The sequence below is a fragment of the Otolemur garnettii genome, unplaced genomic scaffold (assembly GCF_000181295.1).
Source record: "Otolemur garnettii isolate 467f Iridium unplaced genomic scaffold, OtoGar3 scaffold00010, whole genome shotgun sequence".
Lineage (NCBI taxonomy): Eukaryota > Metazoa > Chordata > Mammalia > Primates > Galagidae > Otolemur > Otolemur garnettii.
In genome coordinates, this window is record NW_003852405.1 from 12,193,593 (window position 1) to 12,212,859 (window position 19,267).

A 19,267-nucleotide genomic window follows, 5' to 3' on the forward strand; every position below is an offset into this window, starting at 1 on the left:
AAAAAAAAAAAAAAAAAAAAAAAGCCATATTTCCCCCCAAAAAATGATCTACAGAATTCATGCAATCTCTTCAAAGTTCTAATGTCAGTTTACATAAAAGTAGAAAAACTAATCTTAAATTTCCTATGGAATCACAAAAAAAGGCTCTGAATAGTCAAGGTAATTATGAGCAAAAAAAGAACAAAGGCATCACACTAAACTTATTTCAAACTGTGCTACAAATCATTAGTATATAAAACAGTATAATACTGGCTTAAAAATAGACTCATCAACTAATGGAACAGAATAGAGAACACAGCAATGAAACCATGCATGTACAGCCAATTGATTTCAACAAAAATGCTAAGTATAACCATTGGGAAAAAGAAAGTCTTTTAAAATAAATAGTATTGGGGCAGCACCCTTACCTCAGTGGGTAGGGCTACACTGAGCCAGCCTGGTGAGTTCATACGTGGCCCTGGACCAGCCACACAAAATAGCTGGGCATTGTGACAGTGCCTGTAGTCCCAGCTACTTGGGATGCTGAGCTAGAGAATCGCTTAAGCCCAAGAGTTTGAGGTTGCTGTGAGCTGTGACACCACAGTACTCTACTGAGGGCAACATAGTGAGACTCAAAAAGAAAATAAAAAGGGATTAAATACTAAATGTAAGACTTAAAACATACTAGAAGAAAACAGAGGGGGAAACTACATAACAGTGGTCTGGGAAATGTTTTTTTAGGTTTGACCTCAAAAACACAAGCAGAAAAAATGAGCAAAAGTAGACAAATTGTGTTACCTAAAAAAAAAGCTTCTACACAGTGAAAGAAACCATTAACAGATTGAAGAGACAATCTATGTATTAGAAAAAAATGTTCTCAGGCCATATATCTCATAAGGGTGTAATATCCAAAATATATAAATGACATTTTCTACCTCTCAAATTAACTGAGGCTGAGTGACTTGCTCCCTATTGAATCCCCAGGGAGTAACATGATTCTGGGACATGGTAGGTGTTCAGTAAATAATTTTTGTACAGATTAATGAAGGAATGAATGGAATGAGCATTCATTAATAATTGAATGGGTTAATAAACCTTTCCCACAAAATGTCTTTGTGTGCTGTTGGGAGTGAGAAGATGGGAGTGAGAAGTGGGTTGTTAATAAGCCTAACTCAGGAAATCAGTTCTCAATGTTAGGACTTTAGATTTCAAATTTCGGTATTTTCCTTTTTTATCACCAATTTCAATACATTCTGTTTTTAATTTTTGTTATCTTTCCACCTCAAATATTTTAGGCTTCCCCTGTCTGATTTCTCACATCCAACCTAAATGTGTTTGTCCAGAAGGATGCACTGATGTGCATACACCACTCACAGTACTCTGTGCTCCGGACATGAGTGCATCTCCTTTTCAAAGGCTCCATCTTTGGAGCTCAGGAATCACTTTTGTCTAAGAATGAGCACTGTTAACATTTACTGTAGGAGTTTAGAGGGCAGAAGACATCGAAATGGCAGACCGTGACTTCCTTTCACAAACTTACTCCCCTATATAAACAAGGTCCATATCCAGGGCTGAAGGGTACAGATCTCGTTTAGAGAGGGGAATAGGTCGTACCACCCAATTGGCCACTGGTGAGATTAAGAGGTCTAATTTTCAGCCATCTCCATGCCTATCACCAAACAGTGAACAGTTCGGAACTGCAAATTTCCCAAATGTCTTGTTTATTTCAGATCAAGTACAACAGTTGGCACCCTCCATGCTCCTTGTTTACCAGGCTCTGAACCAAGGACTACTTCATTTAATCCTCACAGCAACTCTGTGATATATTTACAATCATTGTTCCCACTTTGCAAATGAGGAAACTCAGTGACGGGTAGTGTAAGTAACAAGGCAGTTGTGCTTAGCGGGTAGGGACAGCATCAAGATCCAGTCCCTGGACCTCTGACTCACGAACTCGCCTTCTGACCCTTAGGCCTCCCTGCCCCTTTAAGATTTTAACGAAGTCTTTCTCGGCTTTACTAACTGTAGGAATTCTTGATACCTGTCTTCATGATGCACCTCTGATTGTGGGTAGTGCTATCTATGGAAGCTATAAAAGATCCTCTATGTAAATACTACTAAAAAGCCCAGTTTCTGGAAATGGGTAAAAACTATTTGAATGATCTTTATTTTTATGGGATTTAATTTTTTTTCTACACCCAAATTCCTTTCTAAAGAAGAACTCTAGCCTTTAAAAAAAAAATCTCCGGACATGATCAAACTGTCATATAAATTTCCAGTCACTAAGTTAATTTTCAAGGTGTGATTTATTCTTAAAACTTTATTGTTCAAATTTAACATCACCCGTCCCATAAACGAGGGTACATGTGTGATGTCAGTCATTAAGAAACTACTCTGAGAAGAAGGTGATTATTTAGTGGAAGCTTGGGGAAGGAAGAAGCCCCCCGCCAGCACGCACGCGCACACACACACACACACACACACACACACACACGTGCCCTGAAAGTTAATTCACCTTCTTCTCTTTGGATGGTGGAGAGCGCTGGCTCTGCAAAGAGCCGTCCAGTCCTGTAGTGCTCCCCCACCCTGGTCTGCGGCTCCACAGCCTGCCCCTCTACACAGGGCGGATCATTAAGCCGTCCAGGCAGTGGGGAGTATTTTCCTATAGCCATTGCCCTTTACGGCAGCCTGGCAGTGAGTGACCATAATAAATTATGCACTGCTCTGTGAGACTGTGACACAGGCACAGGAGGAACAGCGGGGGTGTCAGAAAATCCATTATTTGAAATTTTTGTTTCTTTCTCTTACTAGATTCCATGCTGCTCTCTTCCTGTCATCTTGTTCCCTTTTTTCCTATCTATTGTTTTGAGGTCTTTGTGTCTGACAGTTCTTTTCTACTGCTGGTTTTGTCCCTTTTGTACCTTGTTTCTGCCTTTGTGGGCTTCCCACCCCCCGCTCTTGATCGCGTGTGTTCTCAGCCTTGTTCCCCTTGTCTGTCATGCCGTTGTTTGCCTCACTTTTCTTTCTCTAGCTGCCTTATTGTCTCATATAATATAGAAAAACAAATTCTCTTTTTGTCTGCGTTCTTTTACACGGCGTTCTGTAGTTGTCATTTTCCCCGTGCGATATGTACACTTCGCTGCGTGTACTATTCATTCGAGTTCCAAAGAATCCCACATACGTGTCCGGTGGAGTGCCAGGGCTGATGGCGACAAAAAACAATCAAAACAACCCATAGAATAGTTTTTTTTTTTTTTTTTTTGAGAACAGTGCAGACCTATTTCTTCTCTAGAGATCAGGTCACCTAAAATCTGTGAAGCTTTTTTTTTAACTAATTTCAGATTATTCAGTTTTTTCATCTTTTCTCCAAGAGTAAGTCTTTTCTAATGTGGTACTTTTTTTTAACCTTATTCATTGCAAATCCAACTATCTACTTATTCCTTCATTTTTTCCTGTTGATAAATACAACGTGAAAAGACAGTTCCAGTAGGTGAAGCATCCGTTGATTCAATTAATTCACTAGTTATTAACTGAGCAACTACTGTGTGGTAGGCCTTGTGCAGGTGTCAGGGACATTGCAATTCCCTGGCTTTGCTCTACGTTTTATAGTCTTTATTTGGTCATATCCCCCATCCTCCATTTTTTCCCTCTTTCTATAGACACGTGTCCTTCTTATTTGCCATCCTGCCTCCTCCATTTTCTCTTCCTTGATCCATTTGGATCTAGAAATCCTTCTGTTTATTTACAGTTATTTAAGTGCTTCCAATTTTTATGCCTGAAAAGCTCACTGCATCAGATCAGGAAATTCAAACCTCCTCCTTGTCAGTAACGTGCCAGCTTCTTGGGCCCTACTTACGTGTCAGAATGTGCCAGCTTCTTGGGTCCTGTTTATGTGTTGCAGTTAAAAATGACAAAAACAGTAACTTCACCACTGGTGTGGCTGTGAATTTTTGTAAGACTTGCAGTGGCTGAATGTCGTTGAATTATCTGCATACTTATTAATATGAGTCAGTTACATTAAAATCGACCATTGAGCTCTTCCCTGCAGTGTTTAGTTCCTGGTTCCTCTTAAGTGTTTTTCTGTTTTTATTTGCGTGCCTGCTTTTCTCTTCTTACAGATGTCATCTCTTTTCCTCTTTTCTCCTGAATTTCTCTTGACTTTCTCTTTCTCTCCTTAAGGTATTTTCTCATTCTTTTCATTTGCTTTATTATTCTAAGGTTTTACTGTTCTCATCGCAGCTGTTATTTTAAGGAATAATTGTTGCAGTAGCTCAAAGAGTTGGTTTACTATTTTTTCCCATTGACATGATCTCGTCTACCTCTGTATTTACACTCAGTGTCCTTTATGGTTTTAATTTCTCCACTCTTCTTCGTGTCTCTAAACTTACAGTTGAGCGTTTACCTCATTCTATGATTTCTTGTTTTTTCCCTTTTCTTGCCACTTTCAATTCTGCATTTTAACTTCTTCCTGTGTCAGGCTTATTTTTAAAAGAATCGTTGGTTCCTTTAATATCATTTTACAAACACTGCAGAAACAACTTATTTTACTTTTACTGCTTGGCCTTTCAGCATCAACTCTCCAACTTTTACTATAGTTCATTTTAAGCACCTGCCATAACAAGTCAGCGTCCTAGCAACTTCCCCATGTAGCAAAATGCTCAAATTAGACCCTTATGTACTTGCAGCTTTGAGATTTTAATTACTTTCTTCCAAGTCTGGACAGGGAGGAACAGATATAAAGAACTATGAAAATTTAAAAGGAAGCTGATAAATTGAAAGTAAAAAAGTAAATGTGGTAACTGGGATGCTTGGGTCTTTAAAGGATGTCATAGGAACAATATTTATGGTGACAGAGTAGAAGATATGAATACAAAGTTCCAAAACCCACCCACAGATTTGTTCCTAAAGGCCATGACTCCAGATAGCTGATTCTACCAAATACAGTGGCTTTTCTGTAAGTTCACTCTGTAGAAGTTTCATTCATTTAATTCCTAGAAGGCTCTGCATTAATGAGGCCCTGCTCTTATTTACATGCCTTTGACGTGGCACATTAATTTTTAAAAGTGTACTGTATTTATCTCTTTTGAATGACTTATCAATTAGATTTCACTTATGATATAACACAGATAAATTATTATATTTTAAAGTCAATATAGAAAACAACCCTGAACGATGATGTTAGGTTTTTTTTCCCCTGACTTTGTAACCTATAACATTAATAACTAAAGCTTAATTCAGGCTATGCCTTTTCCAGTGCCAATTTTAATACAAAACTTGTCATCTTTAAAACCTATTTCTCCAGCTGAATTTTTTTTAAAAAAATTTCTGATCATTTATCATTTTATTTCCATGATTACGTTCTTTTTCGCTTTTTTGCTTACTTAGCATTTTTCTTGTTTGTGTCTGCCTCGTAGCTTTTTGGATTCTTTCAGAATCATCACTACTTTTTTTTTTTAATAGGAATTTGTAGGATTGACTTACATTGCTAATAACAAATAGCTCTTACTTATTTTTTGTTATTTATTTATTTATTTATTTGAGAGCTATGATATGCCAGGAAAAGGGTTAACATTTTAAGTAGATTGTAATTCTCAAACTACCTTCGGAGCTAGTGTTGCTCTTATCCCTGTTTTGTAGATGAGGAAACTGAGGTATAGAAAAGTGAAGCAACTTGGCCAAAGTCTTGCAGCCAGACAGTAGCTGGTCACCAGGTTCTCTGCACTAGAAGCTTGCACACTTAGCCACAATTTCATAGCCCCCCTTTCATAGCCAGGTTACATTAGTTGCTTTTAATCTTGAGGAAAGAACAGAGATTTCCTCACTGTACCTTTCTTCGTGAATTGTGATGAGAGCTTAGAGAACTGAAGCAGAATTGTATGTTTATGGGAGCAGGAGGAGAGGTGAGTCCCGTGCTGTTGACATCTGATCAGTGTCCTCCTTGCCATGCCCTCTTAGCTCCCTTCTGTCCACCAACCACGCGACGTTGTGCCGCAAATGCCAACCGCTCTTCTCTTGTCTCCATTAAACGCTTCCTTGGGGTAAGATCTGTGTCACATTCTTTTGTCTTATGTGATGATAATTTTGAAATACAAAGTGGCCATAAATTCCGTGTGCAATTAAAATTGCATGTGAACATTATGGCCACCCCATAGAAGGCTCAAAATTACCGGCCTTTATGGATGAGTCTTCTAGGCACTTAGGCTGTTCAGTGCTGAACCTGTGCCAGCTTTTTTTTTTTCATGAAAATTCAGGGAAAGGGAAGGAAAGCATAATTGTTCCTCCCATGTAGGCAAAATAGAGACATCTTAGACTCCTTCCAAAATGCTCTATTTTGCAATAACTTCATTCTGTTCTGCACATTTTTATTTTCCTTAATCATTGGAATTGGGTAAAAGGAAAAAAGGAAGCAAGACGACTTGGCCAAGTAGTGAATGGTTTGTTTTGTAGAAGGCAACAGTCTCAGATGCTTGAAAAGGTTTTGTAGAAGGCTACATAAATGTTCCCAAAGAGCTCATATTTTCATTTTGAATTATAATTCAACAACATTTAATCCCTTGTTATTGCTTTGTCAGACTTTTAATTGAATTATGCAGAACATGAAACAAAGGGAAAGAATTGGAGATAGCGCTGTAATATTAACAGAATTACCAGAGTGCCGAGAATTATTAAAGAGGACATTATGTTTGTTAATCGGGCATTTAATTTTTCTTGTTTGTTGATGGAAAACATCCTCTTGGAAAGGATTTTCTCAAAAACCTTAATTGTGACAATGCCTTCTTAACATCCATGAATATACAGTATATGCAAAAGCTGTTTGAAACCTAATTAGTCAAAAAGATTCCTAATTTCCATTTTAACTGTGGAATGGCTGACCAGCATTCTCGTCAGATTGCTTGTCAGCACACAGAAGAAAGCGGGCCCGGCAATGGGCTTTGAAAAATCAGAAATGCTGGAGGAAAGGTTTTAAACTATTACAGATTATAATTTAAAAAAGAGATATGTCCATATGCTATTTTTTTTAAATACTGACAGTGAATACTGTTAAGTGTTCATACCACAAAAATAAAGACTGCATGACCTGAAGCACATAGGATAAGTGGCTAGATTTAGACATTCCACAGTGTATAAATGCATTAAAACATGTTCTACACAATAAACACAATTTTATCTGCCAGTTTAAAAACCAATCAATAAAAAATATCAGAAAACTTCTCTTTTTTTGAGAGGCAGGGGTTGGTGCACAGTCATTTGCCCTGGGTGAGTATATCATCATCACAACTCACAACAATCTCAAACTACTGGTCTCAAGGGATCCTCCTACCTCAGCCTCCCAAGTAGCATCCACCACAATGCCCAACTAGGTATTTCTAGTTTTTTTGTTTTTTTGTTTTTTTTTAGACGAGAGAGGGTCTTACTCTTGCTCAGACTGGTCTCAAACTCCTGAGCTCAAATGATCCTCCTGCCTTGGCCTCCCAGAATGCTAGGATGACAAGTGTAAGCCACCACACAGAATACTTTTTTTAAATTATGTCATGAGGCAAGCATAAGCCTTGACAATAAAAGACCAGAATGGGAAAGAGAATTACAGGCCAGATAAAAGCTTATCCTCATGTGATCAAAGCTAGATAAACAACAACAAAAAAGGAACCGATTAATATAAGTCATATTAACAGATTAAAGCAGACAAAATCACATGATCACCTTAATAGCAACAGGAAAAATGTTTGATAAGATTTAAGACAAATTCATAATTTTTAAAGAAATCTTAGAAAAAAACCTATGACTAGAAAACTATGAATAGGAAGGAACTGCCTTGAAGGGATCTGGATGTTTGCAGAATATCTGTAGCAGACATCAAACTTAATAGTGAAATAGTAAGCATTTCTTTAAGATCAGAAATAAAATAATAGGGCCTGCTACTAGCATATGTATTCTACATTGTACTAGGTATAGGAAATATGGCTAGAAAAATAAAATAGGTTCAAAATGCAAAGATTTAGACAAATGGCAGTATTTACATGACTATTTACAAAAATATCTAAAAGAACCCACTGACTTATATATTTAAAGGGATATTAAAGAAAACTAAGAATAGCCAAGACATTCCATAATAATAATGGAAACTATTTATAAAACATTTATTTTGTGCCAGATATTGTCCTAAGCATTTGATATATGTTAACTTGGCCGTAACTACTATCAACAATTCTTTTAAAGTTATTGCTCTTATAGTAGTGATTTTGGCACAGGTTTAGATAAATAAAGTCACCAAACACAGGACTTGTAAAGATACTTAGATGTATATATGAAACTTGATTTATAGCTGAACTATCAATGAAAACTAGTAGGAAAATGTTGAACTATTAATGAACAATCCTATGACAATCATTATCTATACACAAAAGTCAAGTTTAAGAGATGAGGTATAATTGTGACGGGCATTAATTCTCTAATGTTTAGAGAACAATATTGGGAAATGTCTTATTGATCTCTTGTCCATAAAGATTCCTTGGACAAAGCAGAAAAAAACACAAATTATAAAATGGAAGATTTGTTAAGCTAAAGGTACCATGAGAACGAAAAGACAAAATATAAATTAGGAATAAACAACAAACACAGACGTAATTTTTAGAATATATCCATTTTTTCAAATTAGGAAGAAAAAGACGACTAAGTACAAAAATGGGTAAAAGGGTTGAACAGCCACTTAAGAAATAGCAATAACATAAAAACTAAAACAACCAAATGTCCACCTATAATAGAAGAGATAGAAAAACTTGTACTTATACGAGAGACTACTATAGAGTAATAAAAAATGAATAATATACAAAAAGTGTAAAAATATAAATGAATTTCTGGGATGTAAGATAAAGATGAAAAGGGAAGTTGAAGAAGAATAAGAGTGTCAATTCATGTCTATATAATATGGAAACATTTAATCCAAAATTATTGGATCTTTAGGGAAGTAAATGTATGTGGTGAAATTATTTTTAAAAAGGAAAAGCATAAGGGATACAAATATATATAATTAATATTCTTTTGCATTTATTCTAGTTTAAATTATTTTAAAAGAAACCTATTTAAAATCCTTTCAATGTATTGGACAAATAGTCTTGGGGAAAAAAGATCATTAAAAACATGTGACCCGAGTGCAAATGATTTCATTGTCGCCTTTGTACTTCTGTTAGACAGGTGGGATAGTGATTACAAGCACAGATTCCAGAAGAAGGTTGTTCAGACTCTGCACACTAAATGTTTCACTTAAAGCAAGTGACTGTGCACTCATTTCCTCTTCTGTAAAATGGGACTAATGATAGCCCAACCTCATGGAGTTGCAGTGAAGGTTAGAATATATGTAACATACTATTTAGAAGAATACTTAGGAGAGTGGAACCGGTTTGTACACATAGTTAGAATTTTCCCATCACTTTTCTTCTAGCTGTTTTCCACTAGTCAGTTCAAAGGCATTGTTTTGTATTCCCACAGTCATCACTGCTCAGCCTAGGGATATGAGTGACGAGGGGGAGCTGATGGAACACCTTTCCGTGGATTTGATTTTTGAGTTCTCAAAGTTAAATTTTATTTTCTTGTTTTCTTAGTTCTGCTTGGTTTTGATGAAAGTTTGAAAACCTGAGAAGAGATGAACATTTAAAGGTGTAGAAAAATGGGCAGCGCCTGTGGCTCAAAGAAGTAGGGCACCGGCCTCATATGCCAGAGGTGGTGGGTTCAAACCCAGCCCCGGCCAGAAACTGCAAAAAAAAAAAATGTTGAGGCTTTATTGCTAAGGGAAGAGAAGAGTGGCACACAGAATGGACAGCACGCTTCTGTCTTGTCACTGACATACTGATGATGGAGATGTGTCAAAAATATTATCCCCGTGTGGATAGAATTATGGACAGTTTGCCCATATATATTATCTAAAATGAGCATGCTCTATTTATGTAAGAAGGGAAAAAAGGACATTAGAAAAAATATTTCTGGTGAATTGAAAATGACCACCCAACTGAAAAAAAGAAAATAGATAGGCAACTCAAAGAAGCACAATTACAGATGGCCAGTGGACATGGAAAGGTCCCTAATCCAGCTGGTCAGCGTGAAATACAAATTAAACCAGCGCAGGTATTCAATCTCTCACCAACTGGGTTGGCCAAGAGCGGGAATTATAAGTGCTGTAGAGGGTGTGGAGAAGCAGGCACTTTTATATTTTATTACCAGGAAAGTGAAAGAAGACTGCAGAGCAATCCAATTCTAAGAATCTATCCTGTAAAAATCGTAGCACGTGCATAAACAGCTTAATGGAGTTCAGTGAAGAACTGTTTGTAATTACAAAAAAAAAAAAAAATGGAAACAACGTTAAGTGTACATTTTCAGGAAATGGTTGAATAAATTATGGCCTACCTATGCTACTCTGTCCCTGTTCACCAGAATGAAGTAGATGTAGGTCATGAGGGGAAAAGGGAAAAAACAGATTCCACTTACATCCATGTGAAATATGCACATGTGTGTCCATACACACGTATGGTGTAAATACAGCAAACAATTGCATTTTTTTTATTATTTATTTTTTATTTTTTTAAATCATAGCAGTGCACATTAATACTATCATGGAGTACAGTGTACTTTTTCTGTATACAATCTGAAATACTTTCATCCAACTGGTTAACATAGCCTTCATGTCTTTTTCTTAGTTATTGTCTTAAGACATTTATATTCTACATTTAAAGAGACTCACATGTACCCTTATAGGATGAACCATAGGCGTGATCCCGCCACCCACCCTCCTCCTCTCCTCTCTCCCCATATTCCTGGGCTAAAATTGGGTTATAGCTTTCCTATGAAAGCTATAAATTAGTTTCATAGAATGGAACAATTGCATTTTTAAAAAATAACAAATACAGATAAGAATAAACATATGTGCCTGTGTAAACGTAGGGTAAAAAATGAAAAGAGCAGACACAAACACAACTAGAGTTTAGAACCTGTGGGATTGGGAAACGGGACATTTCATTTCCTTATACATTTGTCTCGATATGTGAACAATTCTTCATTCTTGTGTGTTTTTAAAAATACCTTCTCTGGATAAACAAGGCTTTAAAAGGATATGTTTGTGTCTGAGTGAATAGAATATGATTCTGTAGTTAAAATAACTTCATTACCACTGTGTTATCTCAAGAACCATGAAATGTTGCTGCATAGCATTAACTCGGGTCTAAATGTCGGCTGGTCTATTCTAAGAAAAAACACGTTTATTGGCAATCATATTCCCCACATTCCAAAATTCCTTAGAGTAGGTACTCATCAGTACAAGTTGATTTGGGGCATGATTCTTGTTTTCGCTCTCATTTTTTTTTTAAATTATGACCAATCATAAATTATCCCCAACCCATTTACTTAATCTAGGCTTCCTTTTCTGAAAGAGTCCCAACATGGTTATCTTTCATCCCATGGGAAATAGAACTTTATGGTTCTTTGGAAACATTGAACGATGCTGTATTAATCAATAATAATTAAAATCATCCAAGTAATTTTTTAAAAGATGCTTGTTCGAATGTTTCACTGTGGACGCAGTACGAGACAGTATTTGCCATTTACCAGTGTGGTAAATAGGTAGTACATCATGATAGAAATAGAAATAAATTGACTTTTAAAAACTTCCCAGACTTTTTAAACTTATCATTGCTTTTGTGAAGATTTATCATATCTGCCCAGCTATTTTCTACCAATTTATTGTAGTAAAGGGACTTTATTCTTTCCTACCTGACCACAGAAGAAAGCTGTTGGTAGCTTCTGCGCTCATATATTAAAGGAGTTAAAATTTCTCATGGAAGACATAAACCTAATCAAACCTTTCTCCCCTGTAGCTGGTAACCTCTGCATGAACTAAAGCGTTGACATATTGTTTAATCATGCTACATACCACTTTTTACAGTTATGAGAAACATTATTTTGCGGCTATTGAAGCACCACAACAAAATGTTTTTACTCTGCAAGGAGAAATACATTTTTTAATTCTTTATTCTTTTAAATGACATGATTTCTTGTTACCCTGAATTTTCAGCTTTCTGTATTTTTAAATATTACTGTTGGAGAAAGGCTCATTTTTAAAATGATAATAATATACATGCCGTCTCGGGCCCAGAGACCCTCAGACGGACTCGTGCCTCAGAGATAAACAAGGTGTAATTTCAGTTGGCAATCTTTCCTTGATTCCTTCAGTCCAAACTCAACTATTATTAACCTTTGTTTGTGACAATTGAAGAGAATAATGGTTGAATTTGGGGCCTTTAATGTCACGTTGAAATCAATAGCTGTAAATGGTAGTTGCCACAGTTCTAACTGATCTGTCACATTCAAACAAAAGAAAGCCTTTCTCAGTTCATAGACGAGAGCCGAGACGATTAAACACATACACACAGAAATCTCAAAAGACCTTTATAACATTAAGGGGACATACTGATTATCAGGATGTTTTTATAAGGCTTTTTCTTTCTTGCTTGTTTTAATAAGGTTTTTAAAAACCATCTGAAATTGTTAAGTCAAATATTAGAGTTGTAGCAGACTCCATCCAGACCTCAGAAATTGGGCTCTGTCATAAAAATAAATTGAAATGTCCTTCTCCGAGTGGTGGTGATAGTAAGTCCTGGGAGAGGTGATGATAAGCTCCCTCATGAGCAGACAAAGGCAGCAATTGCAAAGGCCACTAAATAAAAACAGCTCAAAATCCTGAGAGCAGGGCTCTGCATACGACTGACAGCACTCTTATCATGACTTCAACTCCCAACCCAAATCCATCTTTTCGACTTCTGCCCATTCATCAACTCTAAACTTTCAGGACTTAGTTTTGACCTTGTTTTATCTTGCTTATTTTTCTGGACCGTCGGGGGATACAAATTAGGGGATTTCAATTCAGGTTTTCGTCCGTGAGTTTGACATGCATATTTGCCAACTCCGAGCTTCTTACCATTTATAATTGCCTGTAGAGTGATTAATTCTGCTAAGAACATCAGCCGATTTTGCCCGGCGTTGTGAAGTTGTATGACGTAATGAGACTGTTTCAGTGCTTTGCTAGAAAGGAAAAGCTTTAGTACTTTTTTTTTTCATATAATAACAACAGGTCTCCAAGTTTTATGAAGGCATAATATAAAATATTCTTATTCACTGAAATGCCATTCTGACTATTCTTTGGAAAATTAAATTAGTTTGTTCTTGGAAGTAGCAGCTAGAAAGATTCAATATTACAAGAATATAGAGGATTAAAAAGAGGAAATTAGACAAGATCATGTTTTTAACTTGCCTTAAGGAAAAGTACTATATTTTTTCTCATCATATAATGTTATAAGATGATTTCTCACACTTAATATTTTCCAAAATTATTAGTTTCAGGACTCCATGACTTCAAGAAAGATTAGACCTCTCTGAAATAAATTCATTGACTCAAGAGGAACATAATCAGTTTTTTAATGGGTCTTTCTCTCTAGTTTATTTCTTCCTTCTAGAGTATGAGATTCCAAACTTTGTCCAATCAGCTACCTGGGACAAAAGAGGCAGGATGCTGGTAAAGCTGTTTTACTGAAAATAAATCTCCGATTTGTAGCATTTGCTAGTTTCTCTCACTGTGGCAATTTCAAGCTACCAACCCAATATCCTCGGACATGGAATTGACTCCAGGAAAACAGTAGAACAATTAGGCTTTCTCTTTGAAAGACTTGATTCAGCAGCCACCATTAGCATGACTAGAATACCAAAGACAGAAATAGATATGCCAGTCTTCATTAAGGAAAAACACAGGGTGATAAAACGGCTGACCAACACACCAGAAGTTCTTATCAGATTATCATGCTTATCTGCTTTGAGATAAAGGAAATAAGAACTATTAAGTGTGTAGGTAAAACTGAAAAAGGCTTTAAAGTAAATAAATGCTAAGCTAACAAACTCAAAATATACATCTTTAACGGTATGGTCTCTGCTCAGCGAAAGAGATTAAAGCTATGAAAGTCCCGTGGATTCCCATGTACATCCTATATTCAATAGATCGTTTTTTTAAATTTTCAGGAAGAGAAGAAAGATTCATGAGAAAAATCTAACTCAGTCAAGTTTTGTGCTTAGAGTTCTAAATCTGAGCATATCTGTAGTAAATTAGGGATTTTGCAGTCCAGCTTGATGTAATTGAAGGTATTTGAATTCACCCAATATACCAATCCCCTTGCAAATGTGGAGAGAGAGAGAGGAAAATTCTATATTAATCAGGTCACTTTTGCATGAAAATATAAAAGGAAGATAAAGTTGCCTAAGCCCAAGGAGAGAAATCATTGACTTACAGAGCCAACTTTATAGGAATGGTGATAGCACTGCGGATTTGGGGGAAAACCAGAGGCAAGGCCCTGCTGCCGTGGTACCTCCTCTGTCTATTGAACTCTGAAAGGTGTCTATATGCTCACTCTCCTCAAATAGCGGTGAGTGAAGACGCCTATGTTGGTGATTAATAGACAGATTTATTAGATTCTAGGCAACAAACCCAGTATATAAAATAGATATTTTTGGGAAAACTGCCAAGGTGTTCTTAATAGCCAATCATATGTCCAGCATATTCATGTAAGTATGTAAGAAAAATACACGTGCTATGTATGTTACTACATAATTCCAGTTATCTGTTAAGTCAAGTTTGTTGATTATATCATTCAAATTATCTACATCCTCGCTTATTTTCAGTCTGACTAATCAATCAAAATCTAAAAGATATCTCCCATTATTGGGTTTTCATATAAGTGCCATTTTTTTTTGTCCTAAAGGTATAAACCTTACACTCAGCCTTAAGACTTGGAGTTATAAGTTATCTACCGTAGCTTGTGCACACAGTTTGGGGAATCGTACCTCTGACCATTATATGATATTACTCCTTGTCTTCATTAATGCTTTTGACCTAGGCTTTCATTCTTTTCTTAACATTAGTATTATCATTCACACATTCTGTCTTTTTTTCTTTTTCTCGTACTTACTGCTTTTTAAAATCTAATCCAGCTATCTTTTATTTTGATAGGGAATTCATCCATGAACACATATAGTAGTAATTGATCTGTTTGACTTCTTTCATTTTTTATGTGTTTACTGTTGGTTTACTTTGTTGTTGTTTTCTCTTTTTTAACTGTTAGTTTAATTTTTCTGCTCTTCACAGTGATATGTAAAGCAATATTTCTTAATTGAGGTGTCAAGTTCAGTCATAATAATGATTACACATAATGATAATAACACAACCTACTTGCTCATTTAACCCTGACCCTCTCCTTCCTTTACCTTTTTAGAAAATTAGAGACTCCATCCTTTCTTACATCCTCTTTTTTCTTTCCTCCACAATTCCCAAGTTTTGCTGAGGAGTAGAAAACTTCAACTGCATATTTTCATTAAATACACACATACATAAAAACCCTGTCTTATACCTTCTTCTTAAAGTGTTAGTTATAGAATAATCACAAATGAAAACAAGTTGCTCAATTATGTTTATAATACTGTTCTTTCCTTCCTCGTCTTGGAGAAAAGAGATTGGCTTGCAGTGGAAGGTTTTACAAGGTTGGTAATACTTCCTTGAGTATTTTTCTTCAAATATCAGTACACAGGTGGCATATTTTCTAAATTCGTGAATGTTGAAAATCATTGTGCTGTTTTCTTAACATTTGAGTCTTACGTTGAATGGTATAAAGATTCCTAGATCATAGTACTTTTAATAGCACAGTCAGATAATCTTTCTTTTGTAAGAAAATTATTATTATTTTTGTTCTGAGTAGAAGAAAGAATTTTTTCATTAGCATTAGAGGTCAGGCATTTCCCCTGATCATGTCTAGGTATGTGGCTTTTTTGTGAAATTAATCCTGTCTGAGTCTTAATGATCTCATTCAGTCCAAAGACACAAGTCTTTTTTTCAACTCAGGAAATTTTTATTTATTTTCATGATTGTCACTTCTATTCCATGCTCAATATTTTTCCATCTGGAAGGCTTCAGTTTTACATAATATGTCACCTGAATGTTCCTCTGACTCTCTTATGTTATCACTAATTTCCTTCTTTTCCCCTTTTATTTGACCCTCCAGAGAACTAATTCAGTTCTCAACAGTGGCTACTCTTTTTCACTTCCTCTCTTTGATTTTTAGTGCTCTGAACAGCATTATTGTTTGTTCAAGTAATTATTATTTTTATTTTCTAATTACATCTTTTTGAAACTGTTCATTACCTTTAAGTTGTCATTCTCCTCTAGCTCACTCATTAGCTCTTCTGTGCCACCTGTGCAGCTGGACCTCCCTCCTGCTGCTTATGGAGTCCGTGACATGGCAGTCATTTTTCTTTGACTTCCCTGTAATGTAGGTTTTATCACACAAGAACAGGTCAGGACTTGAGGTTCTCTTGAGCAACTGTAAACCGACCAGTTGTGGTTTGTCTACTGGCCAGTGATTACACCTGGCATCCCTGAAACCCTGCATGGGAATCAGCCTCAGAACAGGTCCTAAGACTCTGTGGATGCAACTGGGACAAGGTTCCATTGAAAATATGAATACTTACACCAATTTATCCCACTTGGGCACCCCCTGCAACCGTCCCAGGACTACCTACAAGCAACAAGAGGCAGCCCCCAAGGCACTGTATGAAACCGTGATAGATGTGCTCCTCTCTGGATGATGGGAGCTCTACTGGCATATGTAGCTGGGCCAAGGAATCTGCTGTATTAACTTCAGCCCTGTGGAGCCTTCTGCTCTTTTCCCTCTCTCAAGGCTAGTGAAGCCTCCTACGTGCTCTCTTCTCTGGGGAACTGAAAGCTTCAGAGGTGGCTTCTTCCCAGAATCCACTTTCACAGGTTTAAATATTGCCACCAAGTCTAAAGGTTTTACTGTGTGCTGATTTTCATTGTTACCTTTATATTGTTTGGACCATATCTAATACATATAATTCCCTCAGTGTTTTAGTCAAAACATCCTTGCGATTAAAATGGCAGGTCAAAATAATGAAATTGTAATGTCCCACCGAATTACCTACAAAAGTTTGTACTACATGGCCTATATAAGGATAGAGATAATTAATAAGGAGACGGAGGGACTGGGACGTACTTGTCAGTGGTCCTAAGTATAGATGCTACTCTACCTGGCAGGGTTAATGGTAGCTCACTTTTCATGAAGTAAAGCAAATTCTTCAGGTTCTGCTGCTAGAGGATAGCTCTTGCCCAGTGTTGGCACAGCCCTACCTGTTAACATAGTTAAATGATGCGCAGCTGTTAAGCAATTCCATGCCATTCTGGCAGACTTAAGAGTGTCACTTCTGCCAATACCTCTCCTTGAAAATCCTATTCAGATCTGTGTTGATTTCATGTGGGGCAATCTCTTGACTGGAAATCAATTGTAAAATAATGTATTAAGTTGTAGCATCTTCCATTTAGCCATAATACTTAGCAAAAAACCTACACGTTCGGCACATCATCTAAGACCTCCTTGGAAAGTCTTCTGCCTAAGAGCAGTGGGAAATGGGGATCTGTCCTATGAGGGCAAAGCCTAAGTGATTGGGATACATCGGGATCTCTTGTGGTGGTTGGGGCAGTGCAGGGATTGGGCAATTGGTAGCTTCTGTTTGGACAAGTTGTCCAACAGGAAGTATTTGATGGAGTCCTGAGGAATTCCAGTTCCTCACTGCTTTGCCTCTCCCAGGAGTATTTCTAGTAGATAGAAGAACTCTTCTTCCTTTCCAAGACAGACCTCCCTGCTCACGTGCTTAATTCAGCCTCGTCAGTTTAGTCCCATCATCCTTTCTATACACTTACCCATTTTTATTCACTAATTCCTTTCCAGTCGTCTATAAACCTGTTTTGGCATCCACTCTCCAATCTCCTTCTGTCTGACATTTTTTCTCCTGCCCCACTCAAAACATTATTATAGACGTCACCAGTGACATTATCACAGTCTTCTAACTTCTCATTTTCTGCATAGTACTTGTCTTTATTTATAATCTCTCCTTGAAATTGTTTTGTTATCTTTAAACTTTTGTTTGTTTTTCTGGTTCGTTCCCATCTCTGGAACCACTTCACTTTCCATCCTCTGTTGGTGCATTCGCGTCTTGTTTCTACATCACAACTAGAACCCAGTTTTCCTGGCTCCTGGTTCAGTTTTCTTTCCTTGATATTATTTAAATGTATTCACACACTCATTCATTCTATAAACACTTACTGAGCACCTACATGGTTTAAGGACTAGTAGTTTAATTATACCTAGTTCTTTAAATAATCTTTGTGATCATTTTTTAAACACTGGTCTAGGACTTTCATACTTGATTGTGAATCGTTGATACTTCATCCACCTATTCTGGGTCAGGTCACAAGAGGCACTCTGTAAAGGCTTGCTTGCTCAAATACACCTTTATATTATTATACCATGGTATCAGAATTATCCACCATCATGGAGTGATTCTGTGATGTGGAGACATTGTCACACTGTTGCTTTCTGGAGATCTTTTTTAAAATGTGAATGTTTTGTAGGAAAAATTATTGAGCTGTAAAATTTCGTGATTTAAGTATATAAAACTAGTTACCTTGAAGAGGGAGAGAGATGAGAGAGAGACAGAGAGATAGAAAGAATGAGATGGAGGACCAGATTTCAGAAACTGAATAAAATTGCCCATGGGAGTCAAAGAACTAAGGAGTTCTGGGTAGCTTCAGAATACTGGGATGAGGGAGAGAAATGGAAGGAGAAAGAAAATAAGGAAAAGTAAATTGAGTCTGGTGTCCTTGCCTTGAAAAGTCATGTGAATTTCTTGGAAATAATGCAGCATCTGTCCTGTTTTATTTTCCAAGATGTTACTTTAAAATATAAGAAATTGAGTTATCTGGGTACTCATCTGTTGAATTGGCCAAGTAGAAAAGGGGATGAAAAGGACTGAGGGGACGCAATTGAGTCAGAGAGAGTCATGGCAAATGGAACAGGTTCTCTGAGTCTTGACCTCTTTACCATTAATGGTGCATGCTGACATATTCAGTGTTTTAAAGAAAAATACATAGTGATCCCAAGGAGAAGCAGGATGTTATCATATATGAACAGGTTCCACCTTAACAGCCTGTTTTAAATAATTGCTAGGAAAGCAGAAATCAACTAAGGTTTCTCCCCCAATCATTTCTGAATGTTGTAATCACCTAGGAAATTCTTTTAAAAAGATTCATATACCTCCTCTTTCTTAATACTCTTGAGAGATTCTGGAGCCCAGGCATCCTCTGTGTGTGTCTCTGTGTGTGTGTGTGTGTGTGTGTATATCTAATTTCACATGT

At 36.7% G+C, this 19,267-nt stretch overlaps 1 protein-coding gene across 1 annotated transcript in view; it reads left to right on the forward strand.

Annotated features, from left to right (window-relative positions):
- Positions 1 to 19,267, forward strand: part of DPYD (dihydropyrimidine dehydrogenase) — an 828,315-nt gene that overhangs the window by 553,096 nt on the left and 255,952 nt on the right. The gene's annotated exons all lie outside the window — the stretch shown is intronic.